The sequence below is a fragment of the Magnolia sinica genome, chromosome 13, assembly GCF_029962835.1.
Source record: "Magnolia sinica isolate HGM2019 chromosome 13, MsV1, whole genome shotgun sequence".
NCBI classification, from domain to species: Eukaryota; Viridiplantae; Streptophyta; class Magnoliopsida; order Magnoliales; family Magnoliaceae; genus Magnolia; species Magnolia sinica.
In genome coordinates, this window is record NC_080585.1 from 33,035,649 (window position 1) to 33,058,056 (window position 22,408).

Sequence of the window (22,408 nt, forward strand, 5' to 3'; positions counted from 1 at the left end):
TCCTCAAAAACAATGCCAACGGATTCCAACTGGCTCGTGACTGTATTGAACTCGTTTAGATGTTCAGTCACGATCCCACCATCTGACATCTTCATGTTGAATAGCTATTTCATAAGATGAACCTTGCTGGATGCTGAGGGTTTTTCATACATGGTGGCTAGGGCTTCCATTAATTCTTTTGTAGTTTTCATCTTAGATATGTTGAAAGCGATGCTCTTAGACAAAGAGAGCCGGATCATTCCTAAAGCCTTCCTATCCAGTAAAAACCCATTCATCATCTGTCATCTTTTCTGGTTTCTTCTCTTTTCCTCCTAGAGGAATATGGAGGTCCTTCTAATACAGATAATCCTCCATCTGCATCTTCGAGAAGGCAAAGTTTGAACCATCAAACTTCTCAATTCTAGTTTTTCCTTCTTCTATCATTGCTCCCAATAGAACTAAACCAATAGCTCTAATACCAGTTGTTTCACAGCACGCTAACAACGCAGTGAACCGAGATCCAATCTTCGGTCTCACCCACAAATGATAAACAAGAAGAAATATAAACTAGAAACAGATCAAAGTATTCAAAACAAACTACAAGACAAGATATACGTGAAAAAACCCCAAACTAGGGCAAAAAACCACGCATGCAAACTTCCACTATAAAGAATGAATATTAGAAAGCAATATACTAACCTCTCCCTTGGAAGCACATAGAAAATCATTTGCCCACACCTTAGAATAATTTTTCCTTGCTTTTTCTCTCTATATAAAAAACCCTAGGAACCCCTGTTTATAGTTTAGGAAACTCCACTTTCCGCATCCCAGTTGTGAAAGGACTTGCAACACAAAATCCACGCAAAATCGCGGAACGAATCTGCGTAACCTCGACTGGTTGTGCAGCCTGCATGACCGGTCGAGAGGACCCCACGACCGGTCGTGAATGGGCCACGACCGGTCGAACACCTCGGGATAAAAACCCATCAATAATAGGTGGCCAAAAGTTCTCATTTATCCAATAGAAGGCTAAATATTCCATTAGTAGGATTTCCAATGGGGGGTTTTGGTGCATGGGCCATTCCCATTGAGTCCCATCTTATCAACATTTTGGATGATGAAACCATAAGCCTTTTGTTAAAAATTGAAAGCCAAGACATATTATACAATCTCACGGACTAACATTATATAATACCTTGTGATTCTTTGTTTTGATAGGTGTATAATACCTCATGATTTACTATTACCAAGTAAAACAGTTTGGCCTTTCATGCGAAGAGATATTTGGCATTTTGACTGATCCAAGAAGGACAAGAAACTTTTATCACAGAACACAACTGGCATTTTTATTCATGAACCACAAATCCTTTTTTTTTTAATCAAAAGCTCTATTTGTCAGTGAACCAAATCTAGCAACCTTGGATGACCCATCACAGACATGCGCAGAGGAATGGAATGAATTTCATACATCCCTTTTCCACTCAATACATAAACAACTTGTTAATATTGGTCATGAAAAATAATTCACAGTTTGTTCTCACTGGTTTTGTTTATGACTTTTAGTTCTTGAATAGGCAATGGAAGCGGTGGTTTTTCAATTCTCATCAAAATTGAAAAGTTCCCATGGACTCCTCTCAAGAAAGATTGGTTAGCATAGGCTGCTTCGCCAATGAAGAAGAAAGTGAAAAAGGTCTGTTGTGGCTAGAGCGAGATGTTTGCATGGAAACATGATAAAACAAGAGATGCTTAGGTTGTCTGAGTCCGATTTGATGTTATGGTATAAGAAAGCAGGCGAAAGAAAAGGCGAATATTATTGCAGAGCACTGCAATAAAGGGAAGTTTTAGAGGTTCGCAATGGCACCACACCAAGTTAACATTTCTCAAATGATGAATCATGTAAGCTATTTGAAGAGAAAGCAGGTGATATGGTTGATGACCCTACCTTGCACACCATTGGCAAGGGAGGTTGTCAAAGAATACAGCAGTCTTCCGCTTGCGATTACAGCACTTGGAGGAGTATTGAGAGGTGTAAGCAATTGCAGGTTGTGGAATAATGCACTACCACAGCTAAAAACATCTGCCCCAAGCAACATCAAAGGCACATGGCATGGAGGACAACGTACCAGTCTATCAAAGTAAGTACAATCATTTTTCAAGTGAGTTGAAACAAGGATCCTTGATTTGCTACCTGTTTCTTGAAGACTGATATTGATGTGGGTACAATGATCAGATGTTGGAAGGTGGGAAAGGCTTTTTAGAAGACACCAAATTTCTGGAGGAAATAATAAACAAAGGGCATACTTGGATTAAAGAACTCAAATCTTCTTCTGTTATTAGTGGGAGAAGAAGGGTGTACCTGCCTCTCTTGAGCAATTGAGCATTGTGGAATGATTGATAATTTATAGGTAACTTTTTATTGTTGTACATATTTAAGACACACATACCTTACATATTTAAGACGCATATTTTGGAATTTTCAAAATCAATTTTTAATTTGCTGTCATTTTGTGGGAAAAAAAGTTGACAAAAAAAAAAAAAAAACATAAACATAAACACTTTTATCAAAGAATGGAATTTATCAGCTACATGTTCGATTGGTATTTTGGACCTCATATGTAATAACATGAAACTAAAATTCTATCTTATCTATGATTGAATCAATGGTTCACAATTCTAAGTCGATTGTGCATCCAAATGCAATCTCAACAAACACGAGAATTCTTTTACTAGAAATTAATATTGATGAATGAAAGTAGAGGAGGATTACCAAGCCCCATTATGAGTTAGAATTATAAAAAATTATAACTATCGGAATTGTGAGCCTCCAAAGTAGCACGCACAGTTTTGGTCATTCAATAGCTATGTCTACATTACACGTAAAGCAGAGAATACAACTGCATCTAAAAGAGGGAAAAGAAATGACAGGGAGATTAAAAATAATAATGGTAATAAATAAATAAATAAGATGTTTAGAAAAAATATGGAAAAGAAAAGGATTTCCTAGCTGAAGCATATAACTAGAAAAATCTCACATAGTCAGAAGATGATTGATTGGTCAAGAACCCACAAAAAAACACTTTGGGGATACGTAAATTTGCCCACATGAGCCCATAATCAACCATCACATGGAGTAAGTTGCCCTACGATTTTATTTTATTTTTTCTAAATTCAATATTCAAGTGAAGCTAAAATATGGATGTGAAATACAAATAGCAATAAGAGCCAACAAGGGAAAGTTACACTACAAGAAAAAGGGCCTTAGCCGACTGATGGGCCAACCCTTTGCCGGCGGCCAGTTTTAACGGCTGCCAGCATGGTCCCTATATATATATATATATATATATATATATATAAACCCTGACCTAAAATTCCCTCTCTCATGCGACTCTCTCTCTCTCCCTCTCTGCCGCTCCCTCTCCCTCTCGCGATTTGGGCATTTTTTGGCATTTTTTAATCCTTCAAGTAACATTGTGCAATGATTTGTGTATTGGGAATTTTTGAGTTTCAAATCCCTAATTAGGGATTTGTAATGTCGATTCCCTAATTGTGGATTAGTGTAGAGGTGTTGTGTCTAATGGTTGGGTCTTAAGGTTCAGGCTCTTATGAGCAGGCTTGGGTCCGATGTATTGATAGCAGATCGTCTCAGCGAATTTCCATAGCTAGGCTCATCCATCTTGTATGTGGTCCTGACGTAATGCTATCCAGACCATGCAGATTGTAGGTCCCATTGTGGATGGAGCACATAACTAAAATAGCACTGATCAAACAATCATAATCATCCAATCAATGGCTAACAAATGGATGGTTAAAAGTAAAATGGTGAGTGATCCAAATTCAAATGAAAAATAAAATGGTTTATCAACTCATCAGTTGAATGGTTTGGTAATGATCTATTTACAGTTATGTCATTGATTTTGCACGGTCTAGATTGCAGTACAACAATGCCATACGTATGTTGGAAGAGTCACCACCAGTTTTAAATAGTGTGAAACAAACATACCGGTCTAGCCCTTCTTTCTCTACATTGGACAACATTCACTCGATTGAATTAAATAATAGATTTGCAATCTTCAATTTGTATCTAGAGGAAGAAAATAAAGAAAACAGAGTAACTAAAACATGAAATGTTCCTCTCTTTTTTTAAAAATAAAAATAAAATTTAAAGGATAATTAATCCAATTATGGTATGTTTCATCTAAAACAGTGGTGAAGTTGCTACTACTCTCTTCATACACCGTATGCTTTAGTTGTGACAGACCAAAACCTGGCAATGACAGCAGTAACATCATCATCAGGAGGAGGAGGAGGAGGAGGAGATAATTTGAGCAACATTACGAAACACATTCATTCGGCCAGTTAAGAAAGACAAGGCAAACCTGATCAAATCACAAGAAGAAATGAACACATACATGGCCTACCTAGCTAGCCTCTATGCATTGCAGTTCTTTGAGAACCATTCTCCCATGATGGAAGCTTGCACCACAAACCATGCATATTTGCCAGGAGATCGGGAGTATGGAACAAACTGGAAATGCCTATTGGCAATAAGTTCAAACATCAGCATCATTTAGCTGTTGTGGAAAGCTTTCAAAGAAAATAGTGTAGGCCTGTCCTACCAATTCACAAGAAAGATGAAAGAGTATGAAGTACAACCGAACCCCCTAAGGCCATTCATAGTAATTACTTTCAAAAGTCTTACCAATCTTTTGACTAAAAATTCTCCACTCAAACCACTGGACGTCAATCAATTGATTGGTTGATCCAACTTGCTCAAATCCCAGCTTTTCTTCCTGAATAGATGTTTGAGAAATTATATAGTGCTAAATGCTAGTATCTAAGTGTTAGTTATCAAGCACTTAAATTCAAGGCATGGGAGCACACACATACACAAGATCTGAAATATTCATCTATCATACCATATCTTGGAAAGACTATACAGACCTTACAATAAAAATAAAACCAGCATATGATCATAGCCATCAATAAGGCATTTTATCATTGAAAGTCAACCATTTCTTGGACTTTTTGAGAACTGCCCATTTGTAGTACTGAAGATTTATTTATTTATTTATTTATTTTTATTTTTTAATAGAAAGGTGGGAGCTCACCACCTGTAACTTTGTTAAATGGCAAAATGGCTGATTTTGGAGTAGGCACAACAAAAACAAACAGGACCCACTTATTTTATATATATATATATATATCCACAAAATAACAAGAGAAATCTAACCGAGGATCGAAAAGACAACACAACAAACTAAACCACACCAACCACTACCCAAAAGCGCCCAAAACTATGGAGGCCGGGCAGCGGCAAAAAGGGCTCAAGAAACACCCACAATAATTCTCAGCATCAGCCTAGACCTGCACACCATTCAGCCACAACCTGCAATCACACCACATCAAATAGACAGCGCCACCAGTCAAAAACAGAAACCATCTCGCCTCCAACACAGGCCCTGAGAGGAGAACTCCAGCAAAATCCACATCAAAACCACATTCTCTAGCGACTTTGAAAAGGCCCGGTCGACGACAGAAGTGATCCGGACCATCGGACCTTAGATCGGGCGTATCTCGCAATCCGGAATGAGTTATCTGACGTAAAATATATGATTTTGGGGTAGAACGAGCTACTTTAGCCAACCAACCCCGCTATGCCGGGTTATGCAGCCCGGAATTGCAAAAAACCCCTGGATCGACAGTCGTTTCCCTGTTTTAATTTCGTTTTTACTATAAATAGTAAGTTTTAGTTTGATTATAACTCTTCATCCGTCAGGCTTTAGGAGTTGCGCCCAACGTGAAAAGAGCTTAGAATAATTAGGAGAATGGTTTGGTGAAGCCAAATAGGACACTTACTATTTTTGGCCGAAAACCTTGCACACTAGTAGACATCACGACCGTCTATAAATAGTAAGTCGCAGATTCTAGGAGTTTGAGTTGTAGTTTGATTCTGATTTCTTTCCCATTGCTTGGTACCCCTATTTAAAGGGTTGTGAACTCGTTTTTATTCATCAATTAATCAATTTTGAATTTATTAGAATTTATTTCTATTTTCTGCTTTCTTTCCTCATGGATTCGAGAAGTCTTTATGAAGAGTCCAGTCAAAAACAGAAACCATCTCGCCTCCAACACAGGCCCTGAGAGGAGAACTCCAGCAAAATCCACATCAAAACCACATTCTCTAGCGACTCTGATTCCAAAAAACATAACATCCTGAGATTCCACTGGGCAATGAAACATAAACAGAGCTGCGCAAAACCAAAAAAGGGCGGAGCCCCAGAAAATAGAAGGGTAAGGCCCTTAGGGGGCAGCGCCACCCACATTTCCCTGAGCAAGCAGTGCTGCCAATGACCCAATCCAAATGAACAACCAACAGACCAATTGTAGTCCTCAAGAATCTATCATGACCCAAGATCACCAATTAATGTGATTTTTGGCTCCATCCACAGCAGGGCCAAATAGATGAAAGGTTCATATCCTGTACATGTCTACCGCATTTAAGGATATTAAATGCTTCATGGCTTAACCCAGATAATCTTGATAGCTCTGCATCCTTTCTCAAGATATTTATTTCTTGTTTGATATGAAAGACACAATCCTATTTGCGACATGCATGCATAACAGAAAACCAGATGATAAATAGATAAATGAAAGCACTAACTGGACATAAGCATTAATTGAAAATACATTACCAGTGTTTTCAACTACTGGTATCAATGCCTGTATCACACCCTTTGAACACAAAAATATAAAAGCATTGCATAGGAAATATAGAATGTATTAGGGGAATGTATCGTTGTCCAAGGGAAAATTGGGTAAGTGATGGAACTTTTCAATGGAACTTCGAGTGATGTTAAAGGAGATATGATTACTGAAAACACTATATAAAAACAAGTATGCACAATAAGTCTCCATTGTACAGAGGCCTAAGTTATACATTGTCTAACAGAAGTGATACAATTATTTATCCAATATGAAATAATATCATTCAAATATCCTATAATACAAGTATTACATTCAAAAACCAAAATGAAAGAGTGTGAACAATCTGTAGATCACTGTACAATCACATATGATTTCTCCACACTAATTGCATTTTAAAGGGCGAAAGTGAGAAGGATACAACCGGTTGACCATCAATCATCCCAAAACATCAAAGAAAACCCTTAGAAAATCCCCTGAATTGCCCCATGAACTAGGGCCCATTCTACAATAAGACTCTTGACTTCAGAGAATTCCCTCATATCTTGTGTTGCCAACCAGCGAAATAGATAGTATCAACCAATACTATCAATCTTTAAATTACTGCATGTGATCAAGTATCCTGAATGTTGTTATCTAAGCTACACAGATCAAACAAACAGTCAGGATTAAAGATGAATTATATGATCCTTAGCCCAGAAATATGCATAGGTTCTCAGATTTTCAGTTTGAGCAATATAGGTCCAATATATGTCTGTCATTTAGCAATCCAAGCTCAAGGAAAGGATGCTGCAATATATAAGAGTGGGATGTAGAAATCAATTCCCACATATTGGACATGCCCATATGTTGGTTTGTGGTAAATAAAAGAATATAGCTAGAAACTTAGAAGAGAGAAAATTAGTATAAGATGTATTTCCACATATTTGTCCACATTACCAAATGGTGTCAACTTGGCCTCAGCAGACTCCAGAGCTTCTGTGCTGTCATGAAAGTTAAGGTGAATATTGCTTTCCGTTGAAGGGCAAGAATATAATTCATAAAGATTCCCTCACCATTTTCTAGAGCAAACAAGCTCAACAAAATGAAGGCTTGAGAGATCAAACTGCAAATTCTTGTTTTTCTGCAGCAGGTCCTGGCCCGATCTGAAGGTCTGGGCTATGAGGTTGAAAATTTGCTAGGAGTTCGAATACTGCAGTGCATATCCAGGAGTCTGGAACCTCTTCCTTGCTGGAACACCAATCTAATTGTATACCTAAATGACTTAGTCTGAGCATTGCAGGCAAGAGTCATTCATCATTCTAGCCCTGAATGGCAGCAGATACGGATGCTGCAGGGAAAGGTAGACGAAGCCAGTCAAGTGACATGTCCAAGTCCAGCCAATGAGCAAAGAACCAATGTTGGATCGCCTCACGAGAACAATTCAGTAGAAGATGTCTTAGCAAACATGGGAAGTGGTGTGGAAGGATATAGATTTGTGCGGAACATGAAGAATTTCCCCAGCGACATTAGAGGCAGTTTGCTCTTAGACCAGTCAGGTGAAACGATGGCTAAGGTTTGCAGTGTATGTGATTTCTTGGCAACTTTGTGGTTGAACTTCTATTGCTGTCTCTGGCTGGCTGATGGCGAGTTATGGCATGAGTGTTTCTGTTCGATGCCATGTTTGGGTAGTTTTGCTTTTGGTTTTGAGAAGTTTTGGATACCGGTGATGGTGTGGTTGCTTGTTTTGTGTTGCAGATGCTCTTCTTTTTTTTTTTTTAAGGTTTTGTTCTGCTGCATTGTAGATACAGTTTTGTATTTTATCGAGGTGGGAGGGCTCTTTGTTTTCCACCTCTGAATTGATACTCTTTTTCTCCATTTAATAAAACTTTTAAGTGGCGTGCTCCCCCGTTCATGAAAAATAAAGGTCATGCACTAGCCGTTCTGTCAGTTCTATGGCCTTGAGAGCATTCCCCTCCAATGGCAAAATGGAAAATTGCTAATATGTCATCAAGGAAAGCATGCAATTATCTACACCATCACCCATGCACTTTCGAATAAATACTTGACTATTTAAACCATATAATGGTGTTATGTTGCTCTACTGATGTAGAGAGGGTTGCGGACAGTTTCATGGCCAAGATGGATCAGAAAAGGCCCAGTCGACGACAGAAGTGATCCAGACCGTCGGACCTTAAATCAGGTGTATCTCGCAATCCGGAATGAGTTATCAGACGTAAAATATATGATTTTGGGGTAGAACAAGCTACTTTAGCCAACCAACCCCACTACGCTGGGTTACGCAAACCGGATTTGCGAAATACCCCTGGATCGACAGTCGTTTTCCTGTTTTAATTTCGTTTTTACTATAAATAATAAGTTTTAATTTGATTATAACTCTTCATCCGTTGGGCTTTACGAGTTGCGTCGAATGTGAAAAGAGCTTAGAATAATTAGGAGACCAGTTTGGTGAAGCCAAATAGGACACTTACTATTTTTAGCCGAAAACCTTGCGCACTAGTAGACATCACGACCGTCTATAAATAGTAAGTTTACTATTTATAGTAAGTCGCGAATTCTAGGAGTTTTAGTTGTAGTTTGATTCTGATTTATTTCCCATTGCTTTTTACCCCTATTTAAAGGGTTGTGAACTCATTTTTATTCATTCATTAATCAAAGTCGAATTTATTAGAATTTATTTCTATTTCCTGCTTTCTTTCCTCGTGGATTCGAGAAGTCTCTGTGAGGAATCTAGAGAAGTTCCGTGGATTCGGAATAGTTATCCTCTTGAGGAAGATGGTGCTCGACCTCACGTCCTCCCCTGCGTCAGTTTGGTATTAAAGCGAGGTTTCTCATCGGATTGATAGCTTCTAACGACGGGTCAGGTAATAATCCCATAGACGGTGCTCTAGGGAATTTACCTTTAACGGCAGCAGCTTTTGAAGTAGCGCAACAAGAGAATCGGCAAGCCATGCAAGGGCTGCAGGCTTCCATCGACCGCATAGCGGATCTCTTGGCGGAAAACCGAAGGCAACTCCGTGTTCCTGGTGGTAATCCTCCACCGCCAATTGCTGAAACTCGTAATCGCCCTGATCGCAGGATAGTACCGGTAGTGCATTCAAGGGTCATTCCTGAGGAAGGGGGCTTTAGTGAAGAGGAAATCAATGACATAATCTTCCAACACCTCAGACAAGGCGGCGATCGAGTAGATCGAACGGATCGAGAATTCAAGATGCGAGTTGATATTCCTAGCTTTAATAGCCAACTACACATTGAGGATTTCCTTAATTAGCTTTCTAAAGTAGAGCGATTCTTCGACTATATGGACATCCCCGAAGCAAAGAAGATCAAGCTTGTGGCTTACAAGTTGAAGGGCGGAGTTTCAGCTTGGTGGGAATAACTGCAACTCGTGCGAAGCAGGCAAATGAAAGCACCAATCCACACCTGGCAGCAGATGAAGCAGCTACTACGTGCCCAATTCCTCCCTAGCGATGACGATCAGGTATTATTCCAACAATACCAAAATTGTCGATAGGGTAGTCGGTTGGTGAGAGAATAGGCAGAAGAATTTTACCACCTGGTGGCGCGTAACGATTTGGTCGAGACTGAATCGCAGCAAGTCACCCGATTCAACGGTGGATTACATATGACTATCCAGGATCGGGTCCAGATGCAGTCTGTCTGGATGATGAATGATGTGATCAAGTTGGCTACTTGGGCAGAAGCACAACTTGAACGTCCTAACACACAGACCTATCCTACTGCAAGGATCCCTGTGTCAGGTCTCCCCCAGGGAACTGCATAGCCTAAGGGGAAGGAGCCCGTAGGAGCACGCACTCAACCTCCTACGTCTGAGATTCGAGATCAGGGAAGCAGGCAAATTAGATCCCAAAGGGGCATATCGATTACTGTTAGTTTAAGTAGAATCCCGAACACTTATGCTCTGCTAATGCCTGACAACTGCTATCGTTGTGGCCAATCGGGCACCTATCAAATACTTGTCCCTTGCGAAAAGTGGCGAACCTCGCCATCAATGATGGTAGTACTGATAACGCCTATGAAAATTCAGATATTGAAGAACAGGAGCACACTACCGAGGACGAGGCAGATAAGTCAAGTTGGGTTCAGCAAGATTGCGGTGAGTCGCTCGTCGTGAGGCTGCTAATATATGCGCCAAGAAAAGAAGTGCATCCACAGCGGCATGACATCTTTCGAACTAGGTGTACGATGAAACGAAAGGTTTGTGACGTTAATATTGACAGTGAGAGCAACGAGAACATCGTCTTCAAGGTCATGGTGGAAAAATTACAATTGAAAATGGAGCGTTCATCCCTCCTCATATACAATCGGTTGGATCAAGAAGGTTACCGAAACAAAGGTAACTAAATAGTGCACCATATCCTTTTCAATTGATAAACATTATAAGGATGAAGTAGTATACGATGTGGTTGACATGGAAGCATGTCACATACTACTCGGTCGACCTTGGTAATCTGATCGTGACGCCACTCATAAAGAGCGAGATAACATATATATCTTCGTCAAGGACGGCCGGAAGACAATATTGCCTCCTATGGATCCAGAGGGACCACCTGAAACTTCTAAAGTGGAGGGCCGTTTTCTCTTAACCATACGGGACTTCGTGGAAGAATCCAAAGAAACAGGACAGGCTTATGCATTAATTGTAAAAGGGGAAGAACTCGAGCCTACCACCATCCTTAAAAGACTAAGACTCTTGTTATATAAATTCAAAGAAATTTGGCCCGTTGACCTTCTCGATGGGTTACTCCCCATGCGGGATATCCAACATCATATTGACTTTGTCCCTGGGTCCAGTTTACCCAATCGTCCTCACTATCGGATAAGTCTGAATGAGTGTGAGATTCTACAGGGGAAAGTGGAGGAATTGATCTCTAAAGGTCTTATTCAAGAAAGCATGAGCTCATGTGTCGTGCCAGCTCTATTAATTTCAAAGAAATATGAGAGTTGGTGCATGTGTATCAACAGCCAGGCCATCAAGAAAATCACCATCAAATACAGGTTTCCTATACCACGGTTGGACGATATGATAGACATGCTGAAGGGCATAAAAATATTCTCTAAATTGGACCTACGGAGCAGCTACCATCAAATTTGAATACGGTCGGGTGATGATTGGAAAACGGCCTTTACGACCAAGGAAGTAATGTAAGAATGGATGGTCATGCCCTTTGATCTTTCGAACGCGCCTAGCACATTCATGAGATTGATGAACCAAGTTCTGAAACCTTTCATTGGGCGGTTCGTTATGATTTATTTCAATGATATTTTGATATACAATCAAAATGAAACCACTCATATGGAACACCTCAAGAAGGTCATTCAAGTGCTCACTAAAAATAAACTGTATCTCAATTTTAAAAAGTGCAGCTTCATGACTGATAGCCTATTGTTTCTGGGTTTTGTCGTAACATCCACGGGCATTCGGGTGGATGAGGAAAAGGTGAAGGCAATCAGAGAATGGCCAGTTTCTACAAATATTCACGAAGTGCGAAGTTTTCATGGACTGACGACATTCTATCGTCGGTTCGTGAAAAATTTCAGTACCATTGTGTCACCAATCACAGTTGCATGAAGAAATGACAGTTTCAATGGACGGACGAAGCCGACAGGAGCTTTGCCGAAATCAAGTGCAGATTATCCATGACCCCGGTTCTTGTACTTCCCAACATCGACAAACTGTTTGAAGTCAAATGTGATGCTTCATATGTCGAAATTGGAGGAGTTTTGTCTCAAGAAGGCAAGCCGGTAGCCTTCTACAGTGAGAAACTTAGTGAGGCACGCGAGAAGTGGTCTACACATGAGATCAAGTTGTACACGGTGGTCCAGGCACTGCGACACAGGCGACATTATTTGATTCAAAGGGAATTCATACTTTACATGGACCATCAAGTTCTCAAATTCATTAATAACCAGGCTAACATTAACCGTGTACATAGTAGATGGATCTCGTTTTTATAGGAATTCACATTCGTGCTAAAACATACGTCAGGGAAACAAAACAAAGTAGCTGAGTTGCTGTGAAACTTTGTTAATCACTATGAGCAATGAGGTTGTCAGGTTCGAGCGCCTCAAAGACATATATGCCGACGACGACGACTTCAAGGACGCATGAGTTAGATGCCAAGAAGGCCACCCCTGCGATTTACATATGCAAGATGGGTTCCTTTTCAAGGGAAATTGACTGTGCATCCCCAACAGTTCGCTAAGGGAACAGATAATCCAAGAGCTGGAGGTGGCTTTAGTGGACACCTTGGGTGAGACAAGACACGAGCTCTTGTAGAAGAACGGTATTACTGGCCGTAATTAGTACGTGATATGGGAAAGGCAGCCCAACGTTGTTATATTTGTCAGACTTCCAAGGGGCAATCCCATAGTATAGGCTTCTATACCCCGTTACCCATACCTGATTGCCCTTAGAAGGATTTATTTATGAATTTCATGCTTGGTCTCCCATGAACACAACGTGGCTTGGATTCGATGTTCATGGTGGTAGATTGTTTCTCCAAGATGGCGCACTTTGTTCCATGCAAGAAGACTCTCGATGTAACATACGTGACGAATCTATTCTTTAGAGAAATTGTGCGGCTACACGGGGTTCCCAAGACTATTACTTATGACCATGACACGAAGTTCATGAGCCACTTTTGACGGACTTTGTGGACTCGATTCGATACATAAATTCAATTCAGCAGTGCCTATCACCCACAAACTGACGGTCAAACTGAGGTTGTGAATCACACGTTGGGAAACCTTCTTCGATATATTTTAGGAGAAAAATCGAAGCAGTGGGATTTGGCTTTGTCTCAAGTGAAGTTTGGGAAACCTCCTTCGATGTATTTCAGGAGAAAAACTGAAGCAGTGGGTTATTTACAGACAAGTACCTCACCACACACTTGACTTAGTCCCTCTGCCCAAACTCTCAAGCATGAGCATTGCAGCAGAACATATGATAGACAGGATCATGTGCATTCATGCAGAGGTACAGACCAAGCTACATGCCTCGAACGAAAAGTACAAGGAGCAAACGGACAAGTATTGACGATAAAAAGTGTTCGAGGTGGGCGACCATGTTATGTTCCATCTGTGCAAAGAAAAATTTCCAACAGGGACGTACAACAAGTTAAAGAATAAGAAGAGTGGACTAGTACCAATCATCTGAAAGATCAGTGACAACGCATACGTTGTTGATCTTCCATATGACATGACTATCTCACGAACTTTCAATGTCGCGAACCTGACCGAATATCATGAACTAAAGCAAGACGAGAACTCAAGGACGAGTTTTTTTGAAGTGAAGGGGACTGATGTAGAGAGGGTTGCGGACAGTTTCATGGCCAAGATGGATCAGAAAAGGCCCAGTCGACGACAGAAGTGATCCAGACCGTCGGACCTTAAAATAGGCATATCTCGCAATTTGGAATGAGTTATCTGACGTAAAATATATGATTTTGGGGTAGAACGAGCTACTTTAGCCAACCAACCCCGCTATGCCGGGTTGCGCAGCCCGAAATTGCGAAAAACCCCTTGATCGATGGTCGTTTCCCTATTTTAATTTCGTTTTTACTATAAATAGTAAGTTTTAGTTTGATTATAACTCTTCATCCGTCGGGCTTTAGGAGTTGCGCCCAACATGAAAAGAGCTTAGAATAATTAGGAGAACGGTTTGGTGAAGCCAAATAGGACACTTACTATTTTTGGCCAAAAACCTTGCGCACTAGTAGACATCACGACCGTCTATAAATAGTAAGTTTACTATTTATAGTAAGTCGCGAATTCTAGGAGTTTTAGTTGTAGTTTGATTTTGATTTCTTTCCCATTGCTTGGTACCCCTATTTAAAGGGTTGTGAACTCGTTTTTATTCATTCATTAATCAAATTCGAATTTATTAGAATTTCTTTCTATTTCCTGCTTTCTTTCCTCGTGGATTCGAGAAGTCTCTGTGAGGAGTCCAAAGAAGTTCCGTGGATTTGGAATAGTTATCCTCTTGAGGAAGACGGTGCTCGACCTCACGTGGTATTATGTTGCTTTCTCAGGAGATTTTTTTTCCTTTTCAAAATTTATGTGTGATGTATGAGGTTTAGCAAGTCCACTTGGTGATAGAGTGATTTGAAATGAAAACATTCAGCATGGAAAAGCAAATACCTGTCATTATGAGGTCGAATATTCACTCTTATGAAGAAAGGAAGCTCTCTCAAATTTGCCAATTTACTTCATGTCATTGATCAAAATACATATCATTTGGTTAATTGGAAGGATACCATCGTCAGGACGATGGTCATATAGGCATAAAGGACTTAATAATCATCAATTGGGCACTCATTGGCAAGTGGTTATGGAGGTTTGGGAACCAAGATAACTCTCCGTGGATTCAAGTAATTGTCATAAGGAATGGCATGCAGGAAGGAGGGTGATTTGCAAAGGAATCCTCATATAAGGAATTTGGTTTGTTGAAGCAATGAAGGGCAGATAGGAATTCTGCGAAGGCATTTCCTTTGTCCTTTGGATAGCAAGAAAAGGTTTTGGGAAGATAATGGCATTAGGACAGTCTGTTTGCAGCACATTTCTGCAACTTATACTGGACCACCTTGGATGAGGTTAAGGACAGCATTGTCGCTGATAGCCTGTCATGCAAAGGCAATCCTAAGAATTTAACAGGACAATGATTTCCAAAGATAATTCAATCGAAAAGTACATCAATAAATATTTGCATCAGTGGAGTTATTTGATATCCTGGCAGAGTATGACAGTCATAAGCATGAACTAAGCAGTTGGAGATATAGCATATATGTAACTCAAATTAAACCATGTGAATTGTAGAACCCGCTGCAGATAGGTCATAGAACCCAAATCAGATGAGTTTGATTTTATTTTTTTTTGGTTAAGAAAATTGAGAGCACACCACCTGCAACATTAAAAGATCTGTACAAGGCATTCAGGTGGACGCCACAAAAAGGACCTCACCTATCACATGACACAACTCTTTCCTTTATACAGCGTTGCACAAGGTCTCACAGGGCTGAACCACACAGACGAAACCAGACCAAAAGAGGAAAAGTACAATTCTTCCCGCCTCCCTAAGCAGGAAAAAAAAAAAAAAAGCCTACCCAGTAGACCAAAAACAGGGGAGAATCAATCCTTTGAACTAGCATGCATATAGGACCTCTGCCCTCAATTAATAGGAAAGAAGACATTTTACCATCTATGTGCCAATCAAACTGCAGCGAGCCAATCCAACAGAATAATTTGGTGCATTCCTTGGTAAAGCATACCTTGCCTGGAATTTTTATTTTATTATTCAATTACCATAGCATAGCCCTCCCTACGGACAGCAGACCCCATTCAAGAACTCCTTCCGCATACCACGGATGATCAGATTAGCCATCCCTATAAACATCAGCCCATTCACAGGACATAAAAAGATCAGAGCAGCACATCACTCCACAGCAGCCCACCCCTATCTGCAACCATCTATACTGCTACACAAGGGAACAAAAAAGAACAACAGCCTGAATTTAAAAAAAAAAAAAAACATTCACACCGTGGCTATGGGCGTGCCAGTTTGCTGAAAGACAGGTTCTGAAAGTAGCAACGACTAGTTGCGTGACGCTTTGTAGGAATACAACTGAAACTTGCAGCCTAACCTTCAGATGATACCAGACCACTGGAAGAACATTTCCCACCCTAATTTTCAGATGAGTCTCACTTTTTTTTTTCTTTTTATTCAACCAAAAAAAATAAAATGTTGTATAATCATTCAGGTGGCTCCACAAAAAGGAACAGGCCACACCTATCATCGTATAGAACCGCTGTACAACACAAAAAACTTTAAAAAATATAAAAATACACGCCATGACAATGCTGAGTATGTACTTAAAAGGAGAGACTACATCCCTGTATTGATACACATTTGTTTGCCAAATTTGGAAAGTTGAGTATTTGGATTTCTGCCTTCTATTTAGAAGTAATCAACTGGCCAGGTAACATATCAGTTCCATCAAATTTTTGTTCTCGACGCATGTAAAGTGGGCTCTGATTTACACAGTTCAGTTCTGGTTACCTGTATGCCACATCACAATTTCTGTGTGCATGTGTATGAAACATCACATTCTTCCAGAGTATCAAAGTTTTCTCTTTACGACAATGGGACTTAGCTGGATTCGAGACAGCGTAGACATATTGCCAATGCATTTGTAGTCCATCCCCATTAACCGCTCAGGCATTGACTCGGTAAGAGTCAATTCTAATAAGAAAATGCAAACACTAGTAGGAAAAAAATAAATAGAAACTGTATAAATTTCAACAACATAAATTTCATAAATATTGTATTCAAAGGGCATATTTGTAATCACACCGGTACAGGAAGAAAAATACTTTAATGCCCTTGATATGTGAAGGCTAAATAAACTTATTGATGGTAATTTCATTATTTAAAAGGTTAATTACGTAATTTCATAGGGGCAATGAAAGAAGACTTACCTTTGAGTAGTATACATTACTTCTGAAATTTATACAATACAACCTTGGACAGGAGGTTTTTAAGGAGAGCATATTGTTTTAAGTTAAGAGGGAGGTGCGTTTAGATGGAATCCTTGTTTTCCTGGGAAACCGAAATTCAGGAGTTTGTCATACTACAAGAAGAAGAAGAAGATGAAGAAGATTAAAACAATATTGTTTCTATCTCGGGGAAGAGAGATATGTGGAGATGGGGGTTGGGTTCTAATGGGACCTTCACAGCAAGGCTTTCAATCATGAATTAGATGCACACATTTGGAAATTCCCAAGGGTACCAAGAAAGGTGGCTGTTTTTTGGATGGTTTGTTGCAAAAGGAAAATTTATCAATGTTGATGAACTCTAAAAAACAAAGATGATTCTCATAAATGGCTGCATCTTATGTCTAAAAGTATCATTGTGTTTTTTCACTGTAAATTTTCATCTGTTACATGGAGGGTTCTTGGGACCTTTGGGATGCATTGGGTTATGCCAAAGTTGGTTTAGTATCTATTCCAGGTCTGGAGGGTATCAAATTCAATGAAGGTAAAGCTATCCAGTGGTGTTTGGTGATCCTAGCCACATTTTGGTAGGAATGAAAGGAGCAAACTAATAGGACTTGTAGCAACAAAGTGTAATCAAGTGTCATGGCAGGCCAAAACTCTTGGTTTTCATTGTTGTAAGGGCCTGTTTGGATGCGCATGGGCTTAGCGAAGCTCTTGATGTAATGTATCCAGTGTCGGACACATGCCACACAGTCAATCTGGAAAACCTGATATCTTGGCATTCGATTCAAGTATTCTTGTATGTAATAAAAATGACTTTGCATATCCAGATGTGTTTGATTACTCTTATCATGTTATCCAGGATTTTCATGTCCATCACATGCTCTGTCAGACACCTGTATGAGCTTCTGTCTTAAGCTCCAAATTGTGCACAAGTTGGGTTTTGTCCATGTCCATAAGATAATTAGCCCGTTGCTTCATCTTGCTGCAGGCAATAAATGTCTCTGCAGTCTCTTTGAAGCAATTGTCCACAAGTTAGGAGAAGAGAATGTTTTGGACATCATTCTGGCTGATAGCCTGTCATGCAAAGGCCATCCTCAGAATTTAACTGCACAATGCCCACCAAAAGATAATTCAATTGAAAAGTACATCAATGAATATTTGCATCAGTGGAGTTATTTATACCCTGGCAGAGTATGGTACGCTTAAGCATGAACGCAATGGCCGGAGATAAGGCATATATGTAACTCAGATTAAACAATGTGACTTGTAGGATCACTGCAGATAGGGGCGTCATAGCCCCCAAAATCAGAATGGTTGGATTTATTTATTTATTTATTTAAGAAAGGTAAGAACACACCACCGTTCAGGTGGGCACCACAAAAAGCAGTGGACCTCAGCCATCGGATGACACAACCCTTTCTTCTTTCCACACAGCCAAAACTAGACCAAAAAAGGAAAAGTACGGTTCTTCCAGCCTACCTAATCAAAACCCAAAAAAAAAAAAAATTTAAAATTTGAAAATTAAAAATAATAATAAAAAAGAAAAAGCAAACAACCAGCCTACCCAGTAGACCAAGCAGGGGAGAGTCAATCCTCTGAACTAGTATGTGCCAATCAAACTGCAGAGAACCAACACAATAATTTGGTGCATTCCTTGGTAAAACATACCTTGCTTGGAAATTCCTTTTTTTTCTCCTTGATTATCATAGCATAGCCATCCCTACACACAGCAGACCCCATTCACGAAGTCTTTCCACATACAACAGATTATCAGATTAGACATCCCTACAAACAGCAGCCCATTCACATCACAGACAAAGAACAGAGCAGCACATCACTCCACAGCGGCTCATCTCTGCAACCATCCATACTGCTCCATAGTAGAACAAAAAAGAACAACCGTCTGAACAAAAACCATTCGCATCATGTCCAAGGGTGTGCGAGTATGCTGAAAGACAGGTCCTATTTTCTTGTACATACATTATGCATCTGCATTAAACAACTTCAACTCTATCATAACTTAAGTAACCTATATTCTTGCTATTATTGTCTGAAAATCATTTAGCATATTTAAGAGCTCATGATATATAACAACTTGAAATGTAATAAAAACAGAAGATTTAAATAAATAAATAAATAAAACTTTTCAGTAATATGCTTTTGTCTCTTCTACAGAAATTTACAAAATCCTCTAAATCTTTATAGATATCAATGTGAATGTTTACACAATATTTATACCCAATTACAAATCAAACCAAATATCAAGTTACTGGCAAGTTTCCTAGTGACTTAACTCAAAATTGTCTGGTTAAGTTGACTCAACCAAGTTTTAAGGTGCCCTAGAGAGTTTAGAACTATGCTTGGGTTCCAAATGAGCCTCAAGTTGATAAATTTACTTAGGTTGGTTCCAAACTTACCAACTTTGGCAACTTGAATTCCTTTTTATTTTTTTGGTTCAATGTTAGATGAAGCCATCCTAAGCTAAATTAAATATTTAAATCATGAAAGAAATGTCATTTGATGATTTTACCAGACGTGTACTTTGTGACAGTACCATAACACTTCAAGATCGTTGAAGATGGAGGTCCAAGTTCAAGCATGGCCTTTAATCAATATAACCTAGTCCATTCCCACTTTGCCCAGTAGATAATCATCAAGTTCCAATCCGAATCCATCCAGCTAGCCAAGTTCCCATTTCTACATAGTTAAACAAGCTTCTCTTGTTGGGTATTTATGCATATCCACACACCCGCCTAACAAGCTACTCTTGCGCCTCAAAACTCACACAACAAGCCTTTTTAACCTTAGCCAAAATCCAGCCAAAGTAGGTTGGACACAGACCATGCATGGATTATACAAGTAAAAATCAGGTCTACCCAATTAATAATTGAGTTCTACAATAACCCCAAATCCAAATCGCTTGGGGCTGGGTTCGGACTACGGCTGCAACTTGGGTTTGGGTCAACTCAAAACCAATTGATCCAACCCGAGTTCAGGTTGGGTTGCGTCTGGTTGTCCAGGTCCTCGGGTTGGGTTTGCATTAAGCAAATTCGGTTTGGGTTAAGTCAGGTTGAGCACCTTGTGCCAGAATTATTTAGTTCAATTGGGGTTTAGGTCCTCTTAAAGTCAGGTTGGGCTCAAGTTTGACCCTCAACCTGACCCAACCTGCCAACCTAGTCTGGACATATCCTAGATGTGATTGGGTTGATCTTGTGTACCAGAGCTTAGGCCACCGACTAATTGGATCGTATTTGTGTTTGCAGACTCAAGGCCTAGGCCAGCCTGACCTATTGAGCATTTGTGGACCGGAGCCTGATTTATGAAATCATGTTTTTGGCTGGGCTAGCAATAAGATACTTAGCTGTTGCGCTGGAACCCACGTGCTTCAGCTTATCGCAGTTGGGCCTATTGGCAACTCTAATGCACGGTATGTGTAAATTGATCTGGACCATTAGATATTCGTTAGTGATGTCTAAGGTTTTGTATGCATGTAGTTCACCTTAGCTGTGGTAAAATGTATTTAGTTTTTGGTTTCTAGATAAAGGGCTGAGATCTTGCACACATTAGCAACATGGTTGTGTAGGGCACTTTCGTTTGGCTTGAGCACATGAACGAATGTGAATAGGGTTCCTTTCTCCCATAATTCGTTTTCCCTTTGTTGCGCCTGATGCGTAGGATTCAGTGATCCATACCATTTATCCGTGAGTCCCAGCAGGGACGAGGTGTGCTGCAGAAATCTTCCATAACGAAAGATCCTAACCGTTCAATCTTTGGACCATCTTTTGTTGAATGTGAACAGTTAGTCATTCTCCCATAACGGTCATTTTCTAGGCCATTGATCCATGGATCAGAATCATCCAATCTACAAAGTTTTCGAGCTGTTTATAATGAATTTATAAGATCAACGGTTTGGATCATGGAACCCTAACGGATGAAGAGCATTCAACCGGGGGGAAATTATTCAAATTCCTGATGTGCAGGAAATGCCGTTGCTTTTAAATGAGGAAAGAAATGAGAAAGAAAGGAATGCCATCACTTTAGACCGACGAAATTTCAAAGGAAATAGAAGGGGCCATTGACACCCGTTCACAAACCAAGTGTGCGCATCTGAAACAATCCAAACCGTCCAAAATATGTGTCTGTCCTCAGATGGTGCATTTCTATCAAATCCAAACCTCAGCCTAACAGGCATTTGCTCTTTGAATTTGAACGGTTGGATTTTTTTATGTTAGGCATTTTTTTTTACAGTACTTGTCCAACAGTAAAATTTATCAGATCATTTTACCATAAGAGCCAAAAAAAGGAGATAAATCCAAGTCTCAAGTGGACCACATCACGGGAAACAATGTTGATTGAATGCTACCATTAAAAACTTCTTGCGGCCCATAAAAGTTTTGCATCAAGCTGATATTTGGATTTTTATCCTTCATGTAGGAATGTATGATCTAATTAACAGATTAAATGTCGAATAAACATTAGAGTGGGCCCTAGGAGGTTTTTAATACTGGACATTCAATCACTACTGTTTTCCTGTGGTGTAGCCTATCTGAGATTTAAAGCTGTCTCATTTTTGTGGTAACACCCTTAAAATGATCTGAAAAAAAAATAAAAATGGATGAATGGCGTCGATAAACAACATAAATCATGTTGAGGCCCACATGACACCGGCCACTAGCCAACCAGCAAGTGGCAGCATCACTACCCAAACTGAATCCCTACACTCAGGCAGCATTTGACGGACGCGGCTTTAGTGGATCCTCGGATTCACAGAGGTCAGTGTATCACAGAAGTCAAATCTCCACGAGAATAAAGGGCTAAATGTTACAAGTACTTGTCTATTTTTAAGTGGCCCCACATGCACGACTTTGTGGATTCCACAAACCACACTAATCATGTGGCCCAGTTATTGTCCATGTATCAAGGCCCTTAGGGCCTGTTTGGCTGGACCGATCCCACGGAGGGATGGGATCGCGTTATCCCAGGATATGCATGACGAGCCAAACAGACCCGGTGAACTTATACCGGAATATAAGCAATCCTATGCATCCTAAAACAATCCACTGACATCACCATCGTTACCTTAAAATCAATTCCATCCCTTGGTTGGACGGATTGGAAGGTAAAATCCTGAAATATGCCAGGCATGCCAAACAAACCCAGTGAACTTGTCCCGGGATATAGCAATCCCATGGATCTTAAACCAATCCAC

The 22,408-nt window shown here is 39.9% G+C and overlaps 1 long non-coding RNA gene across 1 annotated transcript; it reads left to right on the forward strand.

The window, feature by feature from the left end:
- The first annotated feature begins 1,379 nt into the window (after positions 1 to 1,379).
- Positions 1,380 to 2,478, forward strand: LOC131223501 (uncharacterized). The gene is made up of 2 exons (XR_009160505.1): positions 1,380 to 2,114; positions 2,210 to 2,478. It is a non-coding gene; the product is annotated as an uncharacterized LOC131223501 (long non-coding RNA).
- Positions 2,479 to 22,408: the final 19,930 nt, after the last annotated feature.